Genomic DNA, 8,657 nt, shown 5'->3' on the forward strand with positions numbered 1-8,657 from the left:
CTCTCTCTCTCTCTCTCTCCCTCCTCTCGCTCTCTCTCTCTTCCTCTCTCTCTCTCTCTCCTCTCTCCTTCTCTCTTCTCTCTCACTCTCCTCTCCCTCTCTTTCTCTCACTCTCCCTCCTCTCTCGCTCTCTCTCGCTCAATGAATTTGAAAATATCCAATTGCTTTCTGTGATGATAAACAGTTTTATGATAATCACACACACACACCATTCCTGACTTCTGTAGTAAATACTTTATTTTGGCTGTAAGAAAAATGATAAATAGTATAATTTTAAACTGAAAGAAAAGAGAGACACCTGTGAGAATTCAGTCTAAAGTAAGTTGGGTACATGAGTGGGTAGTGAGGCCAGGTAGTTACAGAATGTAGAGAAATGTCCACATGCATGTGCACAGGCTCCTCTACTGTTGAACCTATGGCACTGGTCCATATTTCACTGATGATCTTGACTCTAGTTTTTTCACTTGATAGTACCATGATTACTCTGATTTGCCTGAATTAAAAGTATGAAAATATACATTTGAATGATTCATGTCACGTGAAGATACAATGTGTTCTTAGGTGACATATTGCAAGTTGAGGTTTGAGTTTTACATGGGATGTCATTCATACAAAGAACTGATGAAAGTGAATCAGAGACATTTTAGAGGGTCATTGGCTGTAATGATTTAACATGGGAAAACACAAACCTATAATTCAGGTATTGCACATACAACACAATTACAACTAAGTTAATTGGACAGGTTCACTATACCTGTAGTTCAATGTCAGTGGCTCTCCCTCCACCAGCTTTTACAGTGTAAAACGTTGTATAACGTCCAGAAGAACCCCTGTAAATGTTGTATAACGCCCAGAAGAACCCCTGTAAAACGTTGTATAACGTCCAGAAGAACCACTGTAAAACGTTGTATAACGTCCAGAAGAACCCCTGTAAAACGTTGTATAACGTCCAGAAGAACCCCTGTAAAACGTTGTATAACGTCCAGAAGAACCACTGTAAAACGTTGTATAACGTCCAGAAGAACCCCTGTAAAACGTTGTATAACGTCCAGAAGAACCCCTGTAAAACGTTGTATAACGTCCAGAAGAACCACTGTAAAACGTTGTATAACGTCCAGAAGAACCCCTGTAAAACGTCGTATAACGTCCAGAAGAACCACTAAAACGTCGTATAACGTCCAGAAGAACCCCTGTAAAACGTTGTATAACGTCCAGAAGAACCCCTGTAAAACGTTGTATAACGTCCAGAAGAACCACTAAAACGTTGTATAACGTCCAGAAGAACCACTGTAAAACGTTGCATAACGTCCAGAAGAACCACTGTAAAACGTTGTATAACGTCCAGAAGAACCACTAAAACGTTGTATAACGTCCAGAAGAACCACTGTAAAACGTTGTATAACGCCCAGAAGAACCCCTGTAAAACGTTGTATAACGTCCAGAAGAACCCCTGTAAAACGTTGTATAACGTCCAGAAGAACCACTGTAAAACGTTGTATAACGTCCAGAAGAACCCCTGTAAAACGTTGTATAACGTCCAGAAGAACCCCTGTAAAACGTTGTATAACGTCCAGAAGAACCCCTGTAAAACGTTGTATAACGTCCAGAAGAACCCCTGTAAAACGTCATATAACGTCCAGAAGAGTGCCACCGATTAAAAGGTGAAGTACAACTCACTGCAGGAGAACCTATCAGGTAACTTACTACAGTATATCTAAAACAAGAAGGGAATGAAGACATTAAATCACAAAGAATGCATCCCAAATGGCACCCTCATCGCTTTATAGTGCACTACATCTGACCATAGCCCAAAATTAGTGCACTTTATAGGAAAAGGGTGCCATTTGGGACACACACTAGCTATCAACGATACTACTAACCCTGTCCTGTAGACATTGGTTGATGTTCAAATCAATATGGTTACTCTTTGAATTCACTTTCTGGAATATGGCCTATAACAAAATTATACACACCCACATTTCTGTAAACTAAAATGATTGCAACATACAGAGCCTTTGGAAAGTGTTCAGACCCCTTGACTTTTTCCACATTTTGTTACGTTATAGCCTTATTCTAAAATGTATTCAATTGTTTTTTCCCCTCATCAATCTACACACAACACACCATAATGACAAAGCAAAACTGTTTTTAGTTTTTTTGCTAATTTATAAAAATACAAAACTGAAATATCACATTTCCATAAGTATTCAGACCCTTTACTCAGTACTTTGTTGAAGCACCTTTGGCAGAGATTACAGCATCAAGTCTTCTTGGGTATGATGCTATAAGCTTGGCACACTTGTTTTTGGGGAGCTTCTCCCATTCTACTCTGCAGATCCTCTCAAGCTCTGTCAGGTTGGATGGGGAGTGTCGCTGCACAGCTATTTTCAGGTCCCTCCAGAGATGTTCGATCGGGTTCAAGTCCAGGCTCTGGCTGGGCTACTCAAGGACATTCAGAGACTTGTCCCGAAGCCACTCCTGCATCGTCTTGGCTGTGTGCTTAGGGTCGTTGTCCTAATAGAAGGTCTAAGGTCCTAAGCTCTCTGGAGAAGATTTTCATCAAAGATCTCCCTGTACTTTGCTCCGTTCATCTTTCCCTCGATCCTGACTAGCCTCCCAGTGCCTGCTGCTGAAAAACATCCCCACAGCATGATGCTGCCACCACCATGCTTCACCGTAGGGATGGTACCAAGTTTCCTCCAGACGTGATGCTTAGCATTCAGTCCAACAAGTTTAATCTTGGTTTCATCAGACCAGATAATCTTGTTTCTCATGGTCAGAGTCATTTAGGTGCCTTTTGGCGAGCTCCAAGCGGGCTGTCATGTGCCTTTAACTGAGGAGTGGCTTCCATCTGGCCACTCTACCATAAAGGCCTGATTTGGTGGAGTGCTGCAGAGATGGATGTCCTTCTGGAAGGTTCTCCCATCTGCACAGAGGAACTCTGGAGCTCTGTCAGTGACCATCGGGTTTTTTTTATTTCACCTTTATTTAACCAGGTAGACTAGTTGAGAACAAGTTCTCATTTACAACTGCAACCTGGCCAAGAATAAAGCAAAGCAGTTTGACACATACAACAACACAGAGTTACACATAGAATAAACAAACATACAGTCAATAATACAGTAGAAAACATCTTTATACAGTGTGTGCAAATGAGGTAAGATAAGAGAGGTAAGGCAATAAATAGGCCATGGTGGCGAAGTAATTACAACATACCAATTAAACATGGGAGTGATTGATGTGCAGAAGATGAATGTGCAAGTAGAGATACTGGGGATCAAAGGAGCAAGATAAATAAATAAATACAGTATGGGGATGAGGTAGTTGGATGGGTGATATTACAGATGGGCTATGTACAGGTGCAGTGATCTGTGAGCTGCTCTGACAGCTGGTGCTTAAAGCTAGTGAGGGAGATATTAGTCTCCAGCTTCAGTGATTTTTGCAGTTCGTTCCAGTCATTGGTAGCAGAGAACTTGAAAGGCGGCCAAAGGAGGAATTGGCTTTGGGGGTGACTAGTGAGATATACCTGCTGGAGCGCGTGTTACGGGTGGGTGCTGCTATAGTGACCGGTGAGCTGAGATAAAGGCGGGGCTTTACCTAGCAGAGACTTGTAGATGACCTGGAGCCAGTGGGTTTGGCGACGAGTATGAAGCGAGGGCCAGCCAACAAGAGTATACAGGTCGCAATGGTGGTGGGTAGTATATGGGGCTTTGGTGACAAAACGGATGGCACTGTGATAGACTACACCCAATTTGTTGAGTAGAGGCTATTTTGTAAATGACATCGCCGAAGTCGAGGATCGGTAGGATGGTGAGTTTTACGAGGGTATGTTTGGCAGCATGAGTGAAGGATGCTTTGTTGCGAAATAGGAAGCCGATTCTAGATTTAATTTTAGATTTAATTTTGGATTGGAGATGCTTAATGTGAGCCTGAAAGGAGAGTTTACAGTCTAACCAGACACCTAGGTATTTGTAGTTGTCCACATATTCTAAGTCAGAACCGTCCAGAGTAGTGTTGCTGGATGGGCGGGCAGGTGCGGGCAGCGATGGTTAAAGAGCATGCATTTAGTTTTACTTGCATTTAAGAGCAATTGGAGGCAACAGAAGGAGAGTTGTATGGCATTGAAGCTCATCTGGAGGTTAGTAACAGTGTCCAAAGAAGGGCCAGAAGTATAGAGAATGGTGTCGTCTGCATAGATGTGGATCAGAGAATCACCAGCAGCAAGAGCAACATTATTGATATATAGAGAAGAAAGTCGGCCCTAGAATTGAACCCTGTGGCACCTCCATAGAGACTGCCAGAGGTCGAGACAACAGGCCCTCCGATTTGACACGCAGACTCTATCTGAGAAGTAGTTGGTGAGCCAGGCGAGGCAGTCATTTGAGAAACCAAGGCTGTTTAGTCTGCCGATAAGAAAGTGGTGATTGACAGAGTCGAAAGCCTTGGCCAGGTCAATGAATATGGCTGCACAGGAATGTCACTTATCGATGGCGGTTATGATATTGTTTAGGACCTTGAGTGTGGCTAAGGTGCACCCATGACCAGCTCTGACACCAGATTGCATAGCGGAGAAGGTACAGTGGAATTCGAAATGGTCGGTGATCTGTTTGTTTACTTGGCTTTCGAAGGCTTTAGAAAGGCAGGGTAGGATGGATATAGATCTGTAGCAGTTCGGGCCTAGAGTGTCTTCCCCTTTGAAGAGGGGGATGATCGCGGCAGCTTTCTAATCTTTGGGAATCTCAGACGATATGAAAGAGAGTTTGAACAGGCTAGTAATAGGGGTTGAAACAATTTTGGCAGATAATTTTAGAAAGAGAGGGTCCAGATTGTCTAGCCAGGCTGATTTGTAGGGGTCCAGATTTTGCAGCTCTTTCGGAACATCAGCTATCTGGATTTGCGTGAAGGAGAAATGGGGAAGGCTTGGGCGAGTTGCTGTGGGGGTTCGGGCAGTTGACCGGGGTAGGGGTAGCCAGGTAGAAAGCATGGCCAGCCGTAGAAAAATGCTTATTAAAATGATCAATTATAGTGGATTTATCGGTGGTGACAGTGTTTCCTAGCCTCAGTGCAGTGGACAGCTGGGAGGAGGTGTTCTTATTCTCCATGGACTTTACAGTGTCCCAGAACTTTTTGAGTTAGTACTACAGGATGCAAATTTCTGTTTGAAAAGCTAGCCTTAGCTTTCCTAACTGCCTGTGTATATTGGTTCCTAACTTCCCTGAAAAGTTGCATATCATGGGGGTTATTCGGTGCTAATGCAGAACACCACAGGATGTTTTTGTGCTGGTCAAGGGAAGACAGGTCTGGAGTGAACCAAGGGCTATATCTGTTCCTGGTTCTACATTTTTGAACTGAGCATGCTTATTTAAGATGGTGAGGAAGGCACTTTTAAAGAATAACCAGGCATCTTCTACTGACGGGATGTGTCATTCCAAGATACCCTGACCAGGTCAATTAAAAAAGACCCACTTTTTAGGGAGCGTTTGACAGTGGTGAGGGGTGGTCGTTTGACCGCAGACCCATTACAGATGCAGGCAATGAGGCAGTGATCACTGAGATCTTGGTTGAAAACAGCAGAGGTGTATTTGGAGGGCAGGTTGGTTAGGATGATATCTATGACTTACAAAGGGTGCCCGTGTTTACAATAGGCATCTAAATTTGGGATTGTACCTGGTAGGTTCATTGATCATTTGTGTGAGATTGCGTGTTTACGGATTTGGGATTGTACCTGGTAGGTTCATTGATCATTTGTGTGAGATTGAGGGCATCAAGCTTAGATTGTAGGATGGCCGGGGTGTTAAGCATTGTCCCAGTTTAGGTCACCTAGCAGCACGAGCTCTGAAGATAGATGGGTGACAATCAATTCACATATGGTGTCCAGAGCACAGCTGGGGGCAGAGGGTGGTCTATAGCAAGCGGCAACGGTGAGAGACTTGTCTCTGGCCGGGCGGCCAGCTCTAGGAAGAGTCTCAAGGATGATGCACCTGAGCTCAATTTCGAGTCTCATAGCAAAGGGTTTGAATACTTACGTAAATAAGGTATTACTGTTTTTTTAGGGGTTAAAAATGTCTTTAAAAAACTGTTTTCACTTTGTCATTATGTGGTATTGTGTGTAGATTGATAAAGACTTAAAAGAAAAATCAATTTCAGAATGAGGCTGTAACGTAACAAAATGTATGAAAAGTCAAGGGGTCTAAATACATCAGGAATGCACTGTATACAGTGTATGTGTAATCCTTTACTACACACATTGTGGTTTTTCATTGAAACAAATATTCCATCCTATTCTTTTTTGGGGGGGTTAGATTTAGGCGTTCTGTGCCACTACTAATACTATAACACCATCGAAAAGCTGATAGTGAAAGCTTTTCCCTAAACTAGTATTTCACTGCCTCTCAAACCTGATTCTGAGGTCCATTCTTCCTCGCTGGGACTGTCCTCACAATCAGAGGGTATGATCTTAACTGCTCAATTAGGCTGCTTTGGCCCTTAGAATGTCCCTGGGTTCATTGTCTGGGAATCTACATGTCTATCATTCAGCATTGTATTTCCCTTTAAAGTAGCCTAACTGCACAACGTTGTCCTGAGGCAGCAAAATGAAAATGACATTTCATCACATAAAACAATGTCCTCAAATGTATGGGGGGGTTCTGATGACTGAGGGTAACGACGATTGTATTCTAACAAGGCAGAAATTATCAATTGATATAACTCACACATGCATACTTCACTTTATAGGTCAATATAGAGGACAAATCTCATGGTTTAGTAAATTCAAGCCTTTCCAGGTCAACCATCTGCTAGCTACAGTATCCACTCACTGTGTTCTGGAGAGAGACTGGCCTCCCAGGCAGTGGGCCACTCACTGTGTTCTGAGAGAGACTGGCCTCCCAGACAGTGGGCCACTAACTGTTCTGGAGAGAGACTGGCCTTCCAGACAGTGGGCCACTCATTGTGTTCCAGAGCCACTCATAGACTGGCCTCCCAGACAGTGGGCCACTAACTGTGTTCTAGAGAGAGACTGGCCTCCCAGGTAGTGGGCCACTCACTGTGTTCTGAGAGAGACTGGCCTCCCAGACAGTGGGCCACTAACTGTGTTCTAGAGAGAGACTGGCCTTCCAGACAGTGGGCCACTCATTGTGTTCTGGAGATAGACTGGCCTCCCAGACAGTGGGCCACTCACTGTGTTCTGAGAGAGACTGGCCTCCCAGACAGTGGGCCACTAGACTGTGGGTTCTAGAGAGAGACTGGCCTTCCAGACAGTGGGCCACTCATTGTGTTCTGGAGATAGACTGGCCTCCCAGACAGTGGGCCACTCACTGTGTTCTGGAGAGAGAGAGACAGTGGGCCACTAACTGGCTAGAGAGAGACTGGCCTCCCAGACAGTGGGCCACTCATTGTGTTCTGAGAGAGACTGGCCTCCCAGACAGTGGGCCACTCACTGTGTTCTGGAGAGAGACTGGCCTCCCAGACAGTGGGCCACTAACTGTGTTCTAGAGAGAGACTGGCCTCCCAGACAGTGGGCCACTCATTGTGTTCTGGAGATAGACTGGCCTCCCAGACAGTGGGCCACTAACTGTGTTCTGGAGAGAGACTGGCCTCCCAGGTAGTGGGCCACTAACTGTGTTCTGGAGAGAGACTGGCCTCCCAGGTAGTGGGCCACTCACTGTGTTCTGGAGAGAGACTGGCCTCCCAGACAGTGGGCCACTAACTGTGTTCTAGAGAGAGACTGGCCTCCCAGACAGTGGGCCACTCACTGTGTTCTGGAGAGAGACTGGCCTCCCAGACAGTGGGCCACTAACTGTGTTCTAGAGAGAGACTGGCCTCCCAGACAGTGGGCCACTCACTGTGTTCTGGAGAGAGACTGGCCTCCCAGACAGTGGGCCACTCACTGTGTTCTGGAGAGAGACTGGCCTCCCAGACAGTGGGCCACTAACTGTGTTCTAGAGATAGACTGGCCTCCCAGACAGTGGGCCACTCACTGTGTTCTGGAGAGAGACTGGCCTCCCAGACAGTGGGCCACTCACTGTGTTCTGGAGAGAGACTGGCCTCCCAGACAGTGGGCCACTCACTGTGTTCTGGAGAGAGACTGGCCTCCCAGACAGTGGGCCACTCACTGTGTTCTGGAGAGCGACTGGCCTCCCAGGCAGTGGGCCAAACACAGAGACAACAATGTTCCTTCCATAGAAATAGAATCATAAAACATGTATATACCAGGTAAATGAATCCTTTCCATTAATGTGGATAGATAGATTAAACCAAACAGCACTAACAACGTTACAAACATATAAAACTATGTTCCCTACCTCCTGTACAACACTCCAGCTCCTTCAACGTCTAACATTTGACCTTCCCTCGATGGAGAGTTTGACCTGCTGAGTTATAAAAGAGGGTTTTGGCAGAGTCAAAGGGGGTTCATCGTCCGCCCTCTCTGTCTGATCTCTCTCTGGAGCAGACCACCTCCTCTTACGACCCCAGGGTTTTTCTTTGTCTGCCTCAAACACTTCTGTCTTGAGGGGCGGAGGGAGCATGGGGTGATTCTGTTCTCTCCCTATCGTCTCTCCATTATCTCTCCCTATCAACTCTCCATTGTCTCTCCCTATCATCTCTCCATTGTCTCTCCCTGTCGTCTCTCCATTGTCTCTCCCTATCATCTCTCC

The sequence above is a fragment of the Oncorhynchus keta genome, unplaced genomic scaffold (genome assembly GCF_023373465.1).
Source record: "Oncorhynchus keta strain PuntledgeMale-10-30-2019 unplaced genomic scaffold, Oket_V2 Un_contig_1556_pilon_pilon, whole genome shotgun sequence".
NCBI classification, from domain to species: domain Eukaryota; kingdom Metazoa; phylum Chordata; class Actinopteri; order Salmoniformes; family Salmonidae; genus Oncorhynchus; species Oncorhynchus keta.